Genomic DNA, 22,659 nt, shown 5'->3' on the forward strand with positions numbered 1-22,659 from the left:
GAGGTTGCCTTCTTTGATTTCCTCAGCAATTGAATCACCAATCATATCCTGTAGCTTTGTTTACCACGACATATGTGAAATGAACCAATAGGGCTACTGTTTTTCCTACAGCGCCATAGGCATCAAGAGGCAATTTAAGGTCAGTCAGGGGTGATACTCTTCTCTAGTTTATACCAGGGTGCAATCAAATTTCGTTGCATTTTATGGGAAATCACTTTGGGCAAATAATTCCTATTTTTCAAGGGAATGTTGGATATCTATTTAATGAGAAGCAGTCTTGTTATTGTAAGAAAATCCAATAAATCTTTGCACTTTGCCTAACACAACAAGCAATCTTTTTCTTGTGTAGCCTGTTGAAATAACACTATATATACTCTCTTCTTCCACTCAATCTTCCCCCGTGGAAGCAAGATGCAATGCAACAGATTGAGCGCGCTTTAAAAGTAAACACATAAAACACGGTTGAACTGATACTTTTAATTTTCCTTGTTGCAGTTTTCTTTTCACAAAGCATCAAAAATGACACTGAATATACGAGTTATGACTCATGGCCAATTGCACATCCGTCTAAAAGCAAATTCTGCAAAGCCAAGTTTGTTACCCTAATTGCATGATTTCAGTAACGTCTCTCCCGCTTTGATTTGGAGGTGTCTGCATGGCTGATAGGATCAGTGAACTCTGGAGAGTGGGGTGACGACCTTCCACCTCATCCATCACTCGCTGATGGACATGTGAAGCCAGTCCCTGACAGGTTTGGAGGATAGGTGGGGGTGGAGGGTGAAAATGGGGTTAAGGATAGGGCCGGAGAAGGATCCGTGCTACCAAAGCATGGTGGCTGGAAGAACGAGGGCGGGGTTGAAGGGGGGAGCAAATGGAGAGAAGTGTGGCCAGGATTGAGGTCAGGGATGTATGATTGGGGTATAAGATGAGCCTGGTTAAATGTTTGCGTGGGGGGACAAAGATGGATTATCTGACTGTTTATGCATGTCTCATGTGAGGGAAAATAAACAAACGCAGCTCACATCACATTTGCCACTATTTTTTTCTTTCTTTAGCTCTTTTGCAGCAAAGGGCATAAAACCACGTCAGTAGTTTTGGTTTAGTTCGCCATCCAGCATTTGTGAAGCAGGAACTCAGTCCAATACAAATGATGAATCTGGTAATCGGGAGCAGTGTCACTCTATTCTCCAAATCTTGCTGAGGTGTAATGAGTCTCTGAGGGGCCACTTGTTCCTTACATCCAGTGAAACAAGCACCAATGTCATCAATCTTCAAAGAGGCTAAAGTGAAGTCAACTTCTGTCTGAAGGTGCTCCCGCTGATTTCTTCACGTGAGCTCAGTGGAAAGCCCACGTTCCCATTACATGTGAGAGTGTGCATGCGTGGGAGAGTCGGGTGCGGTTGCACCCAAGAAAACCTCTGACCAAATCGCAGCCAAGGGCGAGTGACACCACAGCATGAAGCAGGGATGTGGTGCACACACATGCACACTCACAAATGTTAGCATGGAATGGGTTCAGTGACATTTGACCCTGGTCATTCAATTGCCTGTCAACACCATGTACTCCCATCGTTTTGTGCATGACTGTGCGATCATATGTTTTCCTCTGTCTGACCTAAATGTAGTTATGTCTAGACACTTCTTTCTTTCTGCTGCTGCATTGCTAATATTGTGCACCTCATGTCAAAAGTTTGCTTTTTCAGGAAGTTAAACAAGACTCCTTCCCCTCTCCTCGCAGACAGCAACTTCATGGTTGGCATAGTGAAACCAGGAACAGGCAAGGGTGAGCTGCTCAGTTCACTCTCACTCATGAATCTGAGGTTTCAGTGTGTATTCTTTTTACGTTGGTTTTGATTTCCTTTTAATGCTGCTGGGTTTTTTTTTTTAAATCTACCATTAAGCAAATAAGGAAGCTTCATGTCTTAAAGCCCAGATCAGATTAGATCTTATTCTCTAAATAAGGATAAAGTATTGTAAGACAACAGTATTGGAAAACAACAATACAGGGATTGACATACATACTGCATATCATAATCTTCAGGGAGATTTAATCTGAGTAATTTCCTCTGATTGATCCTGTTGTTTCTGCCTTGTGCTTCATCAAAATATTTGCTCAGATGACAACATATGTCTCTATTCTGTTTTGGAGTGTCGCCATCAGCTCTGGATTGAATACAGTAAACACATACGCACAACTACACATGTTATCTGGTAAAACAACAAGCTGCCCTTGCTTGTCTTCTGCTGGTCGGGGCCTCAGTGGGATGGACAGTTTGTGAAAATGACAGGACATGCCAACAAATTGCATCACTTCTGCCTCTGTGGCCGAGGACAATGGGCCACCATATGCCGAAGTGGGGAAATGAATGGAGCTCATTTGTGCTGGCACCCTGAGCCCCAGCTCCCCTCGACCCTGCTGGGGCCTCCGTGGCACCGAGGCCGACACAGACAGACGAGCCCACCCTGTACCACACAGCTATGCTGCTGTCCAACAACACATCCCATACACCGAATCCAACAAATACAATTTGGATTTGTTGAAAAAAAGAAAATAGAAGCAGATGAATAAGGGGAAAAAAGTAAAAACAGTTTGACATTTGGTGCTACTTCCCTAATTGTGGCTGAGAGGGCATTTTACATGATCACAAATAATATTTAACACTCTACCCTGAGAATGCAGTGTTACTGTAATCAGAGTTCCCAGAAGTTTGAATACTTTTCACAGAAAACTGAAGTAACAAATTATGCATTACATACATACATACATGCAATACATACTCTTCTTGTAAAATGATCTTTATACATTCATATTCAGTATAAATGGGTATTCAGGATGTGCTGGTCCCTGTCTGTAACAGTAGCCCTGTTTGCCCATTTGTGTTTTTCTGTGTCTTTATTTGTGTGTGTGTGTGTGTGTGTGTGTGTGTGTGTGTGTGTGTGTGTGTGTGTGTGTGTAGGCCTGGGATGATAGCAGATGATTAAGGAGTGGCTGCTCTGTTGACATGAGATACTAATGAGGATGAAATGAGAAGGTCAGGGCTCGTCTCCAGGAGGGGGGGACACCCTCCTCCCACCACCATCACCACCAGCCCCCCCCCCCCGGCTTCCTCTGTCTTGGACGGACGGCTAATCCTCCTTTTTAATCGGCACAGGAAAGTACGCACATACACATATATAAAACACACACATGTACACACAGAGGCGCCTCTGATCAGGCCTCTGCATCTTCATAATGGAGGTAATTAGCTGCTCAACAAGGCTAGCTCAGCATTATGATTAGCACTTCTTTCTGAGCCCACTCAAAATCTGACCAGGGTGGCCTCTGCTGTCAATCCACACGGAGCTACATTGGAACTGCAGCAAGCATCAAAAAGTTTATTAGCTTAGCCTCATGATATATCAATGTAAATATTACTCACACAGAGAAGCCAAATTCTGACAGGCTGAGGCTGTTCTTTATACCCAAACCCCAGTCAATAGATAGCTTGCATTAATTATTAATATGTAAATATTTATTTTGTATCAATCGAAGTACATTTGGGGTGTTTTACTAACCTAAAAGCAGCAGCTATCAATCAATCAGCGACTCACAAAGCGATGAAAAAAGAAATATAATGAAAGGGAGCGCAGACGATGGCAGGAGTACGGCTGTCCAGCGATGCAGCAAAGTGACCTGTGTGAGTGTAGGGGAGCTCTTATTAAAAAAAAAAAGGTGTAAGGGTCTCTATCAGCATGCTGAACTGTTGACCCTGACACCGGGAAGGAAGTGCTCGGCCAGCTGCTTGCTATTATTCATCTCTCTGGATAGGCCTCAAAAGAAAGGTGATAGCGAAGGGGACGTGGGTGGGAGTGAGGTGGCATGAGAGCGGGAGAAAGAAAATGGGCGGGTCAGATCATAAAAAGAAGTTGGGCTTGTGAAGTGCAGCGAAGGGTTTGATGGAGGCCTCCTGAGCTATGATGCCTGTGCTTTTTAAAGAGCGTTAATCAAAGGTTGATGCGTATCAGGGTGACCTCCTCCACACACACACACAGCAAAGCCCCACCTTAGCCAGGTGTCATTTTTCAAACTCAGTGAGATAAAGATCCTCAGGTTGACACCCAGCTCAAGAGAACTGTTGATATGATTTAAGTCTGATTTATGTGTGTGTGTGTGTGTGCGTGTGCGTGTGCGTGTGTGTGTGTGTGTGTGTGTGTGTGTGTTTGCGTGAGCATGTATGCGTTTCCATCAACAAAACATGAGGAGGAACCTTTGCCGCCCCTGTGTTTATCTTATATGATTGGACACATTAAACTCTGTTTATTACTACATATACTACTCCCTCCAGAGGGAGCTGTACAAAGTCTGATAAATTTCCTCACTTGTGTGAGCACTGGTTGGGGCTGCAAGTGTGCATGGATCAGAAAATCTAGGAGGTGCATAGTTAGAACAAACTGAAAACTCTGTGGCTCATTTCTCATCTCTTAAGGCTGGTGGCTCAAGGTTATATGATATGCAGAACACATGAAGAACACCAAGTAACATGGGTTTGAACAAAAAAGTTAAGAAGTTGAAAAGGCTTAATAAAAACATTATTTCAATATTGATGGACATAGCTCTTTTACATTCTTGTGTGACGTTAATATATCGATTTAGAAAACCCTTCATTACAACTTCATTACAACCCATTGTTCAACAGCATGTTCGACACTTGATGTCGTCTTTCCCTTTCATTTGTCACCTGTGCGTATAATTATGCTTATGAGTTCTGATAGAACATATAAGAATATATAAGTGGGGATCATATTTTTGTGCACTTTTCAAGTAAAAAAAAGTCCCAAATAAACTACATACCACTTAAAGCTGATTTCTTCTATTCCGAGGGATCACATTTCTTCTCCTGTAACAAAAAATACATAAATAAATGATAATAAGAATAAAATTACACAGCTGTAGAATTCATAGGGAGGGGTTTTGAATGTGTTCAACTGCAATCATTAAGCTTACAAAAAATTGACTCTTTTTTTAAAACTTTGACAAAAAAGTATTTTTTTTCCCTTTAACCTACTGCAGTTAGCGTGCAAGTAAAATACATCAAACTTCACAAACACGCTACGTACTGAGTTTCGCTTCTATCTAGTGTGATTGCTCCCGCTCGCTGTTTGATCAAGAGCAGGGGGAAGAGAGAAAGTGGTATAGAGAGCGAGAGAGAGAGAGGAAAAATGAGCCTGCCAGTGGTTAATTGAGCATACAGATTCCTAATGTGTCAGGCGGTGGCCTTGCAGATGAGGGATGGCACTTTTTTACGATGCATCTTCCTTTGTTTCCTCTTTAAGGCTAATGAAGTCAGCCTTCCAGTCGCCACCTGGGCCGGACGTTCAGACACTAGAGACAGTTTCACATCCCCATTCACAAAGTCTAGCGGCGAATCGTCATCTCCGACACCCTCTCCACCCCTACCCCCAACCCTCAGCCAGCCGGAAGGTAAATACACGCACATGCAGCAACACATAGAATGAAGGACTCAATTTTGGCATGCTCATACACACTGCTCCAACTATATATTAAAAAAATGCATGCACATACGCACTAGTCAGGCTTATTAGTTGGACTTTTGTGATAAACTCACACTGTAGGCCAGCATTTGCAGCATATTCATTATCAAGGCTGCAGACCTGTTTATTTTTACTGTCTCAAAACAGCAAGCATCCATTATCCAAAGATTTTTTTTTTGTCTCTCTTGCTTGTCTTTTCTTTTTTTTCCCTACATGCCTTTAGGTCACCCACTAATGAGCTTAACACTGAGGAAACGTGGAAGCGATTAGATGAGGCTTGGCTGTTTGAACAATGGGGTGATGATATTGTACCTTATGATTACAAGCATTTATATCAACAGAAACAGGGGAGGAGAAACAAGACAGGCGAGAAACTCTGTAGATTTCCATGTGCATGCACGGCTGGGTGACTTTACATGGTGTTTGCAAGCAACTAGTTATTGATGATCTCAGTTGTTGGCAGCCTCCGATTCCCTCCTTATCCTTGATCTGCTTTAGCAAGTTAGGCCTAAACCTCCCTTAGTGCCACTTTTTCTCTTTGCCGTGGCAACCCAGGCCAAGTAGCTCTGGTCACCCAAACATGTTCAAGGTGCTCCATGGCCATATGTTTGCTCACTGGGGAGCGAAGTGGGGAAGAGCTGGACTGTATGACCTTCATCCAGGTTGAGCAATGAATACTCTAGGCTCTGCTCACTTGGGTTCATGCCAGGTGAACACAGTAGTCGAGCATCCCAGACATGCAACTGGATCCCAGCAAGAATTTCACCGTACAAGAGGTGGAAAAACAAAAGGGTGTAACTGTTGGGAACTGTTAGGAGCAGAAGCTCAAAGTGGTGTTTACGGGGTGATGTACATTAAAAAAAGGCTAAATTGTTTTGTCTTTTTAAAGATGTTTGCATATAGTTAGTTCATATATAAAGGGTTGGATTGTTAAGACTTTACCAAATTCAGAGGACATCCTGTCCTGATATGTCACAACACCAATCTTAGCACGGAAACTGCAGACAAACTGGTCATAGTGCAGCATTTGCTTGGCATGGCCTCAGAATTTGGCATTTCAACAATCCTTTTGATTTCCTCTAAGTCCAACTCCAACTTCCATTTTTCAGGTTGTTTCATTATTTGATATCAATTCCCCGTTTAGAAATATTCAGCTCTGGCAATTTCCAGAAACGCTGTGGCAGAAATGCCTCACACAGTAGCAGTAGTTCCCTGTTTTAGTTCTCTTGGGTGACAGGCAAAAGTGTTGTGGTTTTACAAGCACTGCGTCAAGATTCTAAAAATAATCTGTGACTTTTTCTTTCAGTCGCGGCATTTTCACTATTACAATTAAATGGCAGTTTTTAAATGACTGTATCTAGTTCAATTGATTTTAATAACAAATGTCAGAACAATATATATATTTATTTATTATTATATGTGTAACTGAAAAAGTGTTTATCACAGTTTGTCATCCTTCTATATATAACATGTTTATACATTTCATGTATGCTTAAAATCCACAGTAATTAAATGTCATTGTTCCCCAGTGGCCTTCCCTTACATCATTTCTACGCATTGCTTCGTTTTAACCTCTTTAACACGTACAACCTCTTGAATTATTCCATCTGCATGGGTGCAAAGTAAGCAACAGATTACACCTGAGCTGATAACTCAAAATGTCGGCATAGTTGAGTCAACAAGGGACCTTTATGGGAAGGGAAAGGGCTGAAGGAAAATGCCATTACTCTCCAGATAATTTAAACATGTGTTGGCATTTATCTTGGTGGTCCATGTCCGAACACTAATGACAAGCTCTTGTTATTAGTGGACTGAATCAAAGCCAAAGGCATGCCCACCCAAAACTTTAATCCCTTAATGTTCCCCACTCTCTAATTTGGTATTACAAAAAATTATGCTCAATTCATAGGTACAGCATTTCTTCAAAGTAAGTATAAATAGAGTGTAACAAAACACATATTTGACATGGTTTGGTGTTTTTTTTCTTCGTTTTTTTTTACATCTCTCTTTCTGTCTTTCCATCATGGTCGTTCACCACCAAACTTTGTTTTCGTGGGAAGATTAAATATTTCTGCTTGAGAAAACCCTTTAAACTATGAAATGACTGCTGTCACTGACACACAGAACCCCCATCTGTACACACACACACACATCACGCTCCCCTGATTTTGGATGGATAGATGGTTGGGAAGGGAGGGGGGGGGGGGGGGGGGGGGGGGCAGAAATATATAATCTCCTGAAAAGAATGAGGCCCTCTGGGATTTTGTCAAAGTGGCCCCTCTCTGCACCAGGATTGGAAGAGAGCGGGGAGGGAGTGCTGGTGGTGTTCTTGCTTGGGTGGGAGGTGGGGAGTGGGGGGCTAAAACATGGCCACTCCACACTGTAACCTGAGCCAGAAGGGGGCCAATCTGTCAAATAATTAGCTGTTGCCCGGCACAAAGGTTTTATTTGCAGGAATTTCATCGAGGCAGGATTGAATAATATGTCTGTGTATTGTGCGGGGTCATGGGAACATCATCTCTTACTGGTGGGCCATAAAAGACGGCTAAATGATAATGAGAAAAGGCTCTGGTAATTCAATTCCTCAAGCGTTGGTTTCCATCCTTTTTCCTCCCCCACCCCTCCTCTCTTCCTTTCTCGCTGTCTTTCTGTCCTTTTTTTCTCTGCCCGGCTAATTGCGGAACTTCATGTTGATGTTGAAGTGGCTTTATTCAGTGTGCATGAAAACACGCACACAGTGTGCTTTAGCTGCAAAGAAAGAAGATGGTTTTAGATCATTTTTTTATTCACTCCACTCTTATTGATTTTTATGTAGTATAGAGTTCATGAAAGACTAACTAAATATACAGGATTTGCCTCTCCAAGATCTAAAGCTTTGTCATGCAAACAGTGGAAAATAACAGAGGTGGGACCAAGTCATTGTTTTGGAAGTCTCAAGTAAGTCTCAAGTCTTTATCCTCAAGTCTCAAGTCAAGTCTCAAGTAATGTCAGGCAAGTCAGAGTCGAGTCTCAAGTCACTGGTGTAAAAGTCCGAGTCAAGTCACAAGTCTGAAACTTTGAATTTCAAGTCCTTTCCAGTCTTTAAAAAAAAAACAACGAAAAAATAATGTTGCAGTTATGCTAAATGTAAATATTAGACCATGTAATTTTAAAATCTGTGTTTTTCTCAACACATGACAAAATAGTGAACTTAGAAAATATACACAAATTGTGAAATTGCACCTCTTTAAAATGCAGCTCAATTAAACCTAGCTCCAAGAATAATTTTCACCGACAGTTCTGAGATAAGCTGCATGTTATTCTTGGATGCGGTTGTAGGACCGGCTTTAAAATCGCATGACAAAAATATCATACACATTTAAAAAAAACTGCATCACCAACGTAGCCTGGACAACATTTGCTAGTTAGATGAAGTCAGCTATCTCATTGTAGCATATTTATATGCATATTTATAATTATACGGTTCTTGGAGTGAGTGCATACACTCATGAAGTTTAGTAACTTCAGGTCACTGCAACAAGCCCAGGTACAGTTTACCGACGGATGGGTACAGGACCTTGAAATGCACCGTGTAGAACGAAAGACCATCGTACGTATCATAAGTTTACCAGTCTCACAAATTGTCGTCATAAATACACATTCGTTAACCGTTTATTAATAGGACCTTTGAGCTCAACGGTAATTAATTAGCAGTGGAAATAATTTCTGGTGTAAAAGTCATTGGTGTAAAAGTCCAATCACAGAAATGTAGCAGTGACAATAATACTGTATGCTGTAATCATACTGGGCAATTAGTGATACAGAAAACCTGTTTTATCCTGTGAATAAAAGTATATGTTTTTGTCAATGTACCATAATAACAGAAGCGAAACGCAATATTGTGTCAGGACAATTCACTATTTATGCACAATAAATAAAGGAGCATAGCGCGACAATTTCTGTTCAGCGCCAGACTTGCTTGTAACCTATATCACTAATTATGTTATGAAAATGACGTATTAACTACCAAAAAACACTGACCTTCGTGTAAATGCTTGGAGCAGACTAACCTGTGAGCTGGAGAGTTCTGGGACGTTATATTTGGTCTTAGAATGGCTGCAATCCAGGCCATCCGTCGCCTCTTTGTTACTTCGGAAACATGGCTGAACAATTTCTCTTCAACGACGTAATCCAATAACAACCGATCTCTTTACCCGTCGGCTTCCCGTGGCTGTCATGCGACCGGCTATTGCAGTTAATGATACAACAGCTTCTTGCCATTTTTGTGTTTCTTTTTATCGCTGTGTAACTGATTTTAATTGAAAGCCTGCGTGCGCTAGTACCGCTTGCCACAAGTTCCCAGAATCCTTTGCGGTTCTACCCGTGAATGACGTCACATTTTCAATCTCTATATAATATGCATGTTAAATTTTATATTTGGGGTAAAATATCAAGTCTTTTCAAGTAAACCGGTTCAAGTCCAATTCAAGTCCCAAGTCATTGGTGTAAAAGTCCAAGTCAAGTCACAAGTCTTAGAACATTTTTTCAAGTCAAGTCTAAAGTCATAAAATTAATGACTCGAGTCTGACTCGAGTCCAAGTCATGTGACTCGAGTCCACACCTCTGGAAAATAATAAATGAATGGGCATGTACATATACAAACATAACAGAAGCTATCAGAGAACAGATTTAAATGCATTTGATATTTTGCTGGTAAAATACAAATAAATAGATAATAAGTTGGATATGCTTCCCACTCCCAAACCCACTGGCTCAGTTGTCTTTTTGTACACTGACCTCTGACATCTGAGAGCAGCCGACCAGGAAGTGGATAGTGTTAAAAGGAATTGATTGGTTTGTGGTCTATAGATGATTGTTTATATCATTCCATACTGGAGGTTTGACCTTTGGCGACCCTTCTGTGGACCAATCCGCTGAGAGCCATGACCTGTATCCATTTGCAACGGCGCTAATTAGCTTTGACGGGTCTGGGTTTGCGTCGGGGTTGTAAAATGAAGCCCTGCAGTGCCCTGATTGAAGAAAGACCCGGCTACTCCACTTTGGGCCCACCATTTCCTCCCGCCAAATGTCAAACACATTAAACTTAATGTACCAGCAAATCTTACTCAATTATTTGTATGTTGTTGAGGTGTGTGTGTGTGTTTGCGCGCCCGTGTGGTGCCGCTAAATGGCGTTCATATGTCAGTGTATGTTCAGCTGTCTGAACACACTCAAGCATGCTGGTGTTTACATGTAAGCGGGGAGCGACAGAGTAGGAGACAGAGAGTTTGCTGTTTCACTGGCACGTCCATGTGGGATGAGGTTACACATCCTGCAACGCACTGCAGAGTGATGAGGAAACTTGCTTTTAAGTAAAATAATTGGTTTATTGCATCCTGTGATCTGGCTAATTGTAATGAAAGCAAGCTTACAATTTTCCAATTATAATTCTATGTCGATTCTGTTCCTCTCTAATAAAGAGGAGCACTGATGCAAAACAAAATGCCAGGACTCCATTTCCTGCTTGTGCCTTAGAGCTATTCAGAGATGAGGGATGTACACACCCTCCAAATATCAGCCCCAGTACCCCACATAAAGCATCCGACTGACGAATGAGAGCAATACTAGCGTGAGGAAAGTGTTTCCGTGTACAGCATACTTTCACAAATCAAATACAGACATTTTTTGGGAGGAAAAAAAAGAAAAGAAATCATTTAAATTTCAGTATAAAATAATACATTATACATTAACAAAGTATGTAGCACAAAATGATTGGATCATGTGACAATGTGCTACTTTTTTTGTTACTCATCACCTAACTGAGACGAGTCACTCTTTGTGCCTCTGACAAATCATCGGATAAAAATCTCCTCCCCTCACAGTCGTCGCCCCTCTCTCCCTGCTCCTCCTCCACACGGACAAGCGCACTTGTGCCTCTCGGTATCAGTCACTCATATGTCTCTCCACCCGGCCTGTCAGTCTCCTACTAAATTCCCTGGATCACAGTACATCTGACAGTATTTCATCTCGGATTTGAGGATAAGTGAGAGGATTTCAGTTCAAGCTGGGAGCTTAGCATGAAAATTCCGCTCAGTGTGAAAAGCTAGGCGTTTACACGATGTGGGAGCCCTCCAGTACCCCCCTGTTTTTTCCTCCTATACTATACCCTCTCTCTCTCTTTCCCTTGCTCTCTGTTGTTGATTTAGCTGTGAGTGGCTGCCTGACACAACACTGGGTAACTCCTCAAGGAGCTAAATACAGCTAACCCTGTTGCATAGTTATTCTATCCCTGGACTCCGAGGGGAAAAGAAAAAGGATGTATTTTAATTAAGCAAAACCCAGGGGCTTCAGTATTACTCTGGCCACACTGGGGGAAGACAGTGAGATGAAAAAAAGAAAGAATAATGTGTCAGGAAATAAACTGCAAGGTTTAAAGGTGCAGAAATCCAGGGGGTGGGTGGCAGGAGGAATTCTTACATTATCAGCTTTGATTTGACACGTTTTGAGTCTAAAACACTCGTTTTAGAAAATGGTTTATAAAAAAATATAAACCTGCAATTTTTGTGAGACAGTATATCTTCTCTTTCTTTTCCACACGTGAACATTCCGGTGCCGTTTTTTGCACCAGATTAGCATTTGCGCTCTGAATTTTGTGAACTGTTCAAAACTCAAATATGAAGCGATTCAGCTAATTTCCTGCAAGAAAAAATCGACCAGACGACACGCGATTTAAAACACATTTTCAAAGATGATGTTGCCCGTCGTCTTGCGTATAATCTCATTTAAATATAATTACAGTAATTACACTAATGCCTTCAAATTTCTGTGAAACGATCTCGTTAGCATGGGAGGGCTGCTCATGAGCTGACTTGAGTGTTGTACTCCTGCGTGTGTGTGGGTGCCAGATTTTGCTGCAGCATACATGTCTAACAGACTCTAATAACAGATGAAAGGAGAGCGTGGACCCCCTCCACCTCAACACGCACAAACACACATATTCTGCAGCCTAGGTTAACCCTGGAAATAAAGAAATAAAGGCAATACATGGAGAACCTGAGGAGAATCTTGAATGTCAGTTGCTGGTAGGAAAGATGGATTGCCTGAATTCTCCACCAATCACCAAACAACACATTGGCTGCAGCATTGATTGATGAAGTATTTAAGTCGTCAATCTCACATCACCTGCTTTTCTTTTCTCTCGTTCAGCCAAACGGCTTCAGAAAAGCTATGCTGTGTCTGCATGAACCCTGCGTCAAGGGTTTCTTTGAATTTCAAAAAAAAACCAACAAAAAAAACAACCCAAAAAAGGACTGGTGGTGAGGCCAAAATTTGGACAAACTTAATAGTTCGCAAAGAGACTGGGCTGACTGTAACATTTGTTGCAACCTATGCACTCACACAGTCACAATATGGAGAGAGTACCACTCCCAGTATTGAAGCAGTCCTTTTCTACACTGCAGATCATGCAAGCTCCACTGCTCTCACAGTGTCGTGGAAGAGGCTGCAGTGTATATAACTCAGTCCAATATTATTGATGACAAATCATGATTAACAATAACAATATTGATAAAAATGGTACATTAGCTCTCACCTCTGACCTTATTTGCGGACCTCTTTGTACTATATGATGTATTGAATTTCAAAATCATGCTTGAGTACACTTTGCTTTTAAAAAAGGAGGTGTCACGATAATGTGTTGACAGTACATTGGAGAGCATATACAGAACCACTGTTTTCTTGGAGTTACCCTGAAGACGCCATTGATCTGCCAGTTAACCTATTCTCCTGCAGTAGTTCAGCAGCAAAACCTAGGAGGAAAGCATCCCCCCCCCCCTTGCCACCACCTCCACCACCACCACTCCACCTGGGCCATTGTTTCCCTTCCCTAATATGATACCCCCTGAAGGTTCTCCACAGACCTCATTTCTAATCAATGCATGTGGTTGGTGGGATCATCCTGTCTCTGCAAATTAATGACTTCACTTTTTTCTGTGGTTTCATTCCATCGATTTGTTTTATTAGCCCATTGATCTCCAAGCACCTCCTCCCCACCTAACCCAGCCCCAACCCTCTGCTTCTTCTTTACTTATCAATATGAGAGCTGATTGCATCACTTCTGGAAAAAAAAAGTGCTTCCTTCATCATGATGATGACGGAAACAAATATGTAGATTTGTGTGAGGGTTTTTTTTGGTGATTGTACTTACTCTCTGTAAGTGCTTAATTGATTGACTTGTCCATAAAAGGTCCAATATATGTTATTTTCTCTCATGTTTTCTGTGAACATATGAGTCTCCAGGTTAAACTAATCTAGTTTCATTAGTTTAATACAACTGTCATGGTCTAAATCACTCAGACATTCATCTGGTCAGGGCTCGCTGGTCTTATTAACAGCCATATCTAACGCTCTCCTCTATAATTCCCTTTGAGATCTGAACAAAAGGATAGGAAGTGCTTTACTCTGACAAGTCAGACTTCACTTCACAGGAGGAATTACAGCTTTTCATTTTCTGTCACTGGAGCGTTTTAGTGAGGTGCCCCACTACCATAACGATGTTCTTTCTCTCTTGTTTTATGACTTGAGCCACGCACAAACAGTTGATTCACAGTAATCACTTATGAAAACACAAATGCCCGTGTGTGTATGTAAGCGACAACCGCAAAAGTACACACACTATATATTCAAATACTGAGAGAAATATAGTCAGCGCCATTTGTGCCAGACACAAAAAATTACACCCTCAAGTCGAACAAAAACACACAAATTCCCAGAAGGGAAACAAAATTCAAATGTGTGGTCAGTCGAGTTAGCCCCGGTGTCCATTATTGCTTCTGTCGGAATCCATTAGGATAAACACAGTTTACATTCTCTGGACAACCGCAGTAGCATGTTGTCCTCTCACATGTGGCAGCCATATTACTTCTGTCCTTCCCAAGCCATCAGATAGTGGCACATGCCATCTAGGAAACAAAACCTCAAGTAATGCTAAAGGCTGTAAAATTTTGGGCTCCATTAATCATCTCTTTTCCTCTCTCACTTGAAAAAAACAAACAAACAAAAAAACCCAGAAAAACTCACCGTATTTTATTTTGGCTCTGAAAATAAATCAATATCTAGAGAATGTCCGTGTTCAAAGATGAGAGAGCGACTATCAAGCACCCAGCTCTCTCGACCAAAGTGCATGTTTATCCAGCTTGTGGGAATTCCTGTTCCTCAGGATGGATCTGGAGTAGTCATGATTGGCGATGTTCCCGTCCCACCCTGGCTGGCCCTTTCATGAAAACCGTATCCAACACAGAAGACTGCTCACTTTTCCTCAGCTCACAGATATTACACTTTTAAACTGGCAGCAGGAGATATTGCTACTGAGTTTACACTACAAAAGAAAATGGATATGATCCCTGACAAACACATTCACATCTGCACATGCGGTTATTCAGAGTGAACATATGTGACACATCAGACTGTCGTAGCTTTGCATGCAAGTGAACCAGCAAGACTTAGAGTCAGCAAAAGTCTCTGCTGCTTTTGCCTTTTACTTTCTTCTACAGATCTATAATTCCACATCCTCAAGTAATTCTTTACCTTCACCCCTTCAAAAATCCTCTTTCAGTAAAGCTCATCAAAATTGCACTCTCTTTCCACACTACAGCAAGTCTACACTGTGACCTTCACAAAGCAATAACTGCCAGCATGATAGATACACTGTATACACAAAGCATTTACATATGTTTGTCTGAACACGCCTTTATAATGTTTATGTTATCTTTATAATAATTTTACCTCTACGCTAGGCCTGCGATTTGAGTCATAAAGAATCATCTAAGCAAACAGATAGGTAAGTTTAGATAGGGTTAGCTGCTACTACATCCCTGCATCTCCTGTCTTTACGTCTTTACATAAATCCTTTCAAGGCTTCTGGCAGCAGTTTCCTGCTCTTTCATCTGGCTCCCTTGTGGTAGGACTATTAGCCCGGCCTGTTTACCTGCAAGTGTTTGGAAGGCAGCTGGCTTTGGACACTCAGTGCCTGCATAGGGCCAGGGGCTGCTGGGACCTGGGAACGCTGGCACCAAATACCGATGGGTAATTAGACCTTCATTCGAGAGCGAATGTGGCAAGCATTAGACACAAGGCTCTTTCCGGTTCAATTCATATCTCCATCCTGCCTTCCTTTCCCTTCTAACAACCATGCACCATCCTCTTTTTTTTTTTTCTTTTTCCGGTCTTACACAATCCATAATGGCAGGCCAGTATTTTAATGTATGTTAGAGCAGGAAAAAAAGATCAGCAAGAGGTCAGCAAGTGATCAGTATCAGGTAAGTATATAATTTTTATATAAATCTCTAAGACAATCATTTTGAAAAGAAAGGGACATGTGGGGCAGTGGGGAAATTAAAAGCAATAGTCTAACGTCACTTGAATTTTGAGTTTTAATTGCTTAAACACTACAAAATATTTGAATTACACGGAGAATCTATCATGAAAAATCTTAAGTGTCTGTGCGCTTCTTTCTGGGAATGAGATCTTTATGCTTAAAAATGAAACCAGGGCAGACATGTGCAATAATAAAAGCAGAAGTGTAGCTGAAGTACCAACCTTCTCAAAAAAAAACATTCTCAATAAAAGAATAAATAAGTAAATAAGCACAAAACCAGACAACAAATTTTAAAAAAGGGTAGATACATACATACAGTACATCATACAATTTCTTTCATTTCAAGAACACTTTTAATTCACGCTGTCAGCTTAATCCATTTTTATGTGGGTCTTTTTTGTGGCATTTAGCAGTTTCCTTCACTTGTGAGAAACATGACAGTGGTTGTTTCTCATGTGAGAGGAAAACTATTGAGAGGCCCCTTCTAGTTTTGCGGTGAAAGGTGACATAACCCATAATTCCACTAAAACCACAATGTTCTTTTATCAGATGTTCCTCTCTGATACTGTGAGGGTGGTTCACATGATGCTAACCAAAGGACTGAACTTCAGAAAATGCACAAAGGTACTTATGTTCAAGTCATTATGTGGGGCATTAGAAAATAGGCAACGTAGCAGGTAAAGTATAATATAGATGAAATTATAAAATTTTAAGCAAGTTATTCAAGAAGCTTGTTCGCTCTACTTCTCAATCTTTAAGTGGTTGGCCAGTGTAACTAATACAGTTTGTGAGTGTGAATTATTAACTTACTGTGTAAAGGCAGCAGTTAATTTGTTATATTAGATTTATCTGGGTTTTTTTTGCAAATGGTTTAACAGAATAAAAGATAATGCTGAAGTTCAAAAGCACACACTGGTGCCTGCTAACAATGGCTAGCTACTGACACAGCTAGCAGTCAAAGGTAACTTGTTTAGCTCCCTCTAAACAAAAATATTTTATATTACACTATTTTTTTACAAAAGGAGTGAATGTAAGTGTGTTAGTGTCATTTTTAAATCATTGTGTTATCTGTTATCTTACAGTAAAACTGATTTAATCTATTTAGTCTCATAAATGCTAACATTGTGCTAGCACTTTTATACTGAATATCCATTTACGTATACACGAAAGGACAGCCTCCCTCAATGGCATCCATTATCAAAAGATAACTACAAAAAATATGAGAAGCCTTGTTATAACAGGGCAGTAGCTTACATCAGTGTAAAAGAAGCAGCTGGTTATCAGACAAGGTAGAGACAAGCAGGGGCTTGACCCAAGATGCAACATCCCAGACAAAACATGCTGTGCAGGCTCCTCACAAGGTTAAGCTACTTTATACCGTGAAACTACAAATTTAAAGTGTTATCATCTACTTTTATTTAAAAAACCCCCCAAAAAGATTACCTAGGCTACGTTTGTGCTTACATCTGACTTAAGCGGTGTCACTGGATATATTGCTGTGTCACTACAATTGCATTATAATGCTGCTGCTTCTGCTGTTGGCACCTTGTTGCAATAGAATCACACTTTGAATTAGGTTGTGTGTCATCACTGACAGCAGCTCATTGGAAAAGAAGGATGGAAATGCCCTGCATTTACTCACCCTTATAAATGCTGCTGCCCACACGCATCAATAAAACCTTATTCAGTATTTTTTTTTCCTGTTTCACCAGAAATAATATTATTGCAAATTTTATTGAAACTTTGTAATATAGTTTTGAGACCCCCACCCCTAATTACAACAAAACAAGCTCCATTCACTTATATCTCATGGGCGCCCCCTAGAAAACTGGAAGTTATAGAACTTGGAGTTAAATATCTCTGGTGTCACAAAGCCTGCGACTTGTAATTTATCGGGTGGTGACATCTCCAAACCAAGGAAACAATAATCTAAAATAAAATGAGACATAAAATTAAAGTTGAATTTAAAAAAGATGAATTGAAATATTATAATAACACATATCCAATAAAATAAAATCTTTTTTTTTATATTTAATTCATTTAATTAATACTGTTGCAGCTCCACACAGTGTGACACATACACATGTATATATCAGCTATTTAAATTCTGCTGATTAGAAACTGATTCCCCGAGTCCTTGTGTTACAGGTAAAGGGCTGTGAATAGCTGACAGGCTACTCTCTGCTCTACATGAATTGAATCTGAAGGCTGGGGAGGATGCAGCTTTTAGCGGTCAGGGAAAAACACTGGGTCCAAATTAGCATAAACAGGAGCACAAAAGAAACGGGGGATAAGAGCGAAACAGAAAACAGTGTTGTCAATAGGACCCCCCAGTGAGGAATTTCAATTTCATATATCTAATTATCCCTGTCAGATAGAAAGAAGTGACAAAAAGCTGTCTTTGTTCTCTGTCTTTATCTCCCGCATCTCTCTCAATTAATTTCAGCATACGAATATGACTAATTGTCTCTCTGCAGCTCTGAAGCCACATAAATAATAATTTCGACCCATGTTTGAGGGAGGGGTGGGATGTTCGTGCTTCGGTTTATGATATTTGGACACAATGGTTTGTGCATAATTCAGGTGATCACGTTAGCAGGCCGATCCAACCTCTCTGTAGACATCACCCTCTGCCCCACAGTCTTGTAGTCCGCATAATACCTCTATACTTTCCCTCTTTTGTAAACAAAAGCGTTATGTCTCTCATTTCTGTCACTGGGCTTGTTTCTTTGTTTAGAGTGGTGATATTAGCATCATAATCAGACAGAAAGAAAGAGGCGGCAGTGATGGTTGATTTATGCATGGTTTATGAGGAGAGACCAGCTAAACCAGTCAGCATCTGCTATGAATTTTCCAACATGTTTAGGTTTAGACATTCATGTTATAACTGAGTGATTTCAACATATAGTACTTTAGTAACTGATCTCTTTTCATTGGTTTATTTTCAAACTTGGGTGCTTTCAGTAATAGGCCTTTTTTTTACTGTTTATATTGTAATTACAAGAAGCACTCAAACTGCTCTTACAACTTTTTCACTTCATCCAAATTTCTATACCCTTAAAGTATTGCACTTTGGTTTGTGACTCTGACGACTGTATAATTAATTGATATCCTATTCACTCTAAGAGACCATTTCCCTCGTATCAAGCAAACAAAAAAAATATATCAAGTGAGGACGAAGGACGAGAATATGCGCTCGTGAAAAGATGTTTTATCACTTACTGACACTGACATAAAAAGCTCTTAAAGGATGGCGCTGAAGTGATGACATTTGTTTATTCACTCAAATGTGCCTAAAAAACAATCAGCACAACCTAAACACAATGAGCCAAACATCTGAAACCCGTCTAAACAAAGCGGCAGTCGAGCCTGTGCACTCCAACCATAAAACATACTCAGTCATTCACTCAAAGTGAGAGAGGGAGGGCAGCGAGGAGGGGGAGCGGGGGGGATGGTATTGTTACATTTCATTAGACACATTCCTTCTCTGTGGACTCTTGACCAGTTGCCATGGCAGTTCAGCTGACCACATTTCATATCAACTTCTCTTTCTCTCGGTCTCTAAGTCTTTCTTCCTTTGTTCTTTGTTTTATTTCGGTTTTAAACCAAGTGATTTTAATGACACTGCTCTCTTCAATACAACAGTATATTCAAGACATTATAAGAGATAGATTTGGCACTCAAGACTCCATTGCAACAGCAAAGATAATGGTAGAAATATAACTTCCATGAAATCGAAAAAGCTTTTAAAACTTTGTTTTTGAGGCATAACGGGTTGTAACTAGCATCTAGAAAAACTTCAATTCAATAAATATTAAAATGCCAATAAGGTTTGACTCGTTAAGTCGTTAAGGGCCAGTCACACAGGCCTAGAGTCCAGTCAGCAAATGTGGCAAACACTGTTTGTGGGGGGAAAATATGTCTTCCCCAACCAGGTGTGGGTGGCTGCTGGAGGTTGTTGGCAGTCGCTATGAAATCAATTGCTAAAGCCCCATTCAGGTGACCTGTAGTTACCAGATGGGTTACTGGTCTTGAAGGAAAAGAGTTTTACAACTAGTTGATGAGTGGTTGCTGGAGGTGGCTGGCAGTTGCCAGTGTGAATTGAAATTGGTTGCAAAGAGATAAATGGTGCAGCATTAAAACCTCCTTGGGATTGTTTTGGTCACTAGCAGGTTGCTGTGGTTGCCACCAGTTTGCATGGAGGAGGCCAACTTGTCTGCAAACACTAATAAACGATTTGCCAAGGGGTAGTGAAAAGTGCTAGGCAGAGAGGAAATGGAGAATATTTGCTTTAAAAATAAATGTTGCACCTTACCGTTGCGATAAAATATTGCATCAATAAGGCACAACTTTTACTTTGAAAGTGAATGTTCTCCACTTCCACTTGGCATTACCGTTCTTCAAATTTCTGTACAGCTTGGAGAGTAGATGGTTAAGGTTTAGAGGAAATTCACTGTCTTACATGCAAATTGCGAATGATCATGCCAATCTGCAACCAAATAAATCATAGATTTTTGGAGGTTTTTTGGGGTAGCTACGCTCTTTGTGACCAATTTCACCTTGTAAGAGCTAGCAAAGTCCAGTAAAGGCTAGCAAAGTCCAGACACCATTTGCCAACCAGTCAGTGAACTGAGCTTGCCAGGAGGTTGCTTGTCGGTTTCTACTCTAGGGACTAAGCCATTTTGATTCAAGATGAACGCCTGCAATATTTGTGGTTCTGCTTAAATGCAAATAAGATTCGCAGATCTGTGGGAATATTTATATCTCCAGTATTCAGCAAACAGCCAAAATGATATATTATGACATTCTGCTTACAGGTAGGTGAAAACCTTTAGTTACCTATAGTTAAGCGTCATCGGCAGAGAGATGACACTCTCGGTTATTCGGCAGCTACTTTCAAAGAATCAACCAAAAATGAACAGCAGAACCAGTAAACTGCTATGACAATGGTGCTACACTGATTCAGCAGTTTCAAATCTGCTGTAGCTTCATCTGCTTGAGAGCACCCCAAAGATGTAGGCAAGTGTACTTACCAATTTGTTGAGCTTACTGTATCCATAATGTGATTAGCAAGGCAATTGTTCAAGAGCGTTTATAGGATAAGTCACATGTTGATCGTGTCTGCACACTTTTCCACATGCCACACACCTGTGGGGTAAAGCAAAATGGAAACTTTATTTTGGAGCATAATATTCACAATTTAATAATAAGAAAGTAATAATAAAGACAGCTTTATGTTACATTACAGTGAAAAATAATACTGAAAATGAAACAAGTGGTTTGAAAAAATATCTTGTAGGTAGCACTTTTCTATTAAACTTTGCTTTAACACAACATCCAGGCAGGCAGCTTTCTTTCTCAACATTTGCATATTTTGGTGAGTCAACATCCTGAATCAAAAAAAGTGCCACCAATAAAAGCGTAACACTATGCAAAAATCCTTCAGGACGAAGGTCATTATTGACACCTGATGTAGCTAAACCCGAAAATGGAACTGAGTCGCATTCATATTAACAAAATGCAACCTGTCGTTCAAATCCAGGGGCACAGTTAGTCCAACTTTCCAAGCACCCATTAATTAGCATTTTTCCATCAACAGTCAAGTGTTTGCTAAAAAAAAAAGGGGGAAAAAGGACGATAACAGAGGGAGACGAAATTAATTTGCATTCAGTGTATAAATAGTTCCAGGACAAGGGCTGTTAAGTTTGAAATTAACATGTAAACAGTTGGAAAGTCTGCCCTGCTACTCCTTATCCCCTTCTCCTTAACCCCCACCTCTGGTTCCCTTTTAGCGCCTTGATAAATATACATAAAGCCCCACACAAAGACCGCCTTGTTCCTTCAAATGGGCTACTTTTTAATGGAGACATATATTTCCAGGATTATATCAGCATTCAGTTGCAAATTTTTAGTTTTTAATACTCCAGTTGGGACAGTCTATGAATAAGAGTATCATTTGAATGCAAGGGAACACCTGGTGCTGAGGGGCTGGGCTTGGAGGGGGTTTTGAGCTGACCTGGTGACAGTGCCAAAGCTTCACTTGTTCCCAGAGTTTGCATTCAGATTCTCCCAGACTCGGTCATCGCTATGATACTGTAGAGTGCACATTTAAAGTTATTCTCCTGTCTTATAAATGCCAAAGACATGGCGCGATGACGGCTGCTACATTTGAAGTTGGAGGCGTGAACAGTGTGAGCTCAAAAAGTTGGAAACTCTTAAAGTGGAATTATCCAATATTGCCACGCAGCAGCTGAGAATTTCTTTTATTTCTGAAGTAGTGTTTTCAGTGCCGCGATCTGTCGTACAACTATATATTAACTACATTTTTGCTTATGAACCTTTGAAAATCATCATTATTATTTTACTTTTGCAAACACCTGCTGCTTCTGGTTTATGCCGATTGGTTAAAACACAAACAAGAACTCTGAATTCAAAACTGTTACGAGAAAACAAAGGGGAAATTTAAAAAAAAACTTTCAGCTGTGCTTTTTTTGTTGTACATTACTTGGCTGCATGAGAACAGAAAGAGGTGAGGGGGAAGGTGGTGGTGGTGGTGGGGGGACTGTTTGGAGGAGGAGAGAGGCAGGGGTACAGGGTCTATTCGTATGCACCCCACATCCACTCAACACACAATCAGGCCTGTATTGCGTTTTGCAAATTTATACCCAGGATGTTGGTTTAGAGTGTTTCCCTGAAAAAAAGAAAAGGAGAAGGATTTTTTTTTTCAAGTAAGTGTCTGCTTTCATGAGCAAGAGTGATTGAGGCACACAAAC

General features: G+C 40.6%; 1 long non-coding RNA gene across 1 annotated transcript in view; it reads right to left on the reverse strand.

Annotated features, from left to right (window-relative positions):
* The window catches only part of LOC105941274 (uncharacterized), a 64,353-nt gene that overhangs the window by 13,432 nt on the left and 28,262 nt on the right, over positions 1–22,659 (reverse strand). The window contains exons 2-3 of the long non-coding RNA XR_013100784.1: positions 20,920–21,034; positions 4,832–4,877 (exon numbers count right to left, since the gene is read on the reverse strand). This is a non-coding gene — a long non-coding RNA (uncharacterized LOC105941274). The remainder of the gene's footprint in view (positions 1–4,831; positions 4,878–20,919; positions 21,035–22,659) is intronic.

This window comes from Maylandia zebra, linkage group LG11 (genome assembly GCF_041146795.1).
Source record: "Maylandia zebra isolate NMK-2024a linkage group LG11, Mzebra_GT3a, whole genome shotgun sequence".
NCBI lineage: Eukaryota > Metazoa > Chordata > Actinopteri > Cichliformes > Cichlidae > Maylandia > Maylandia zebra.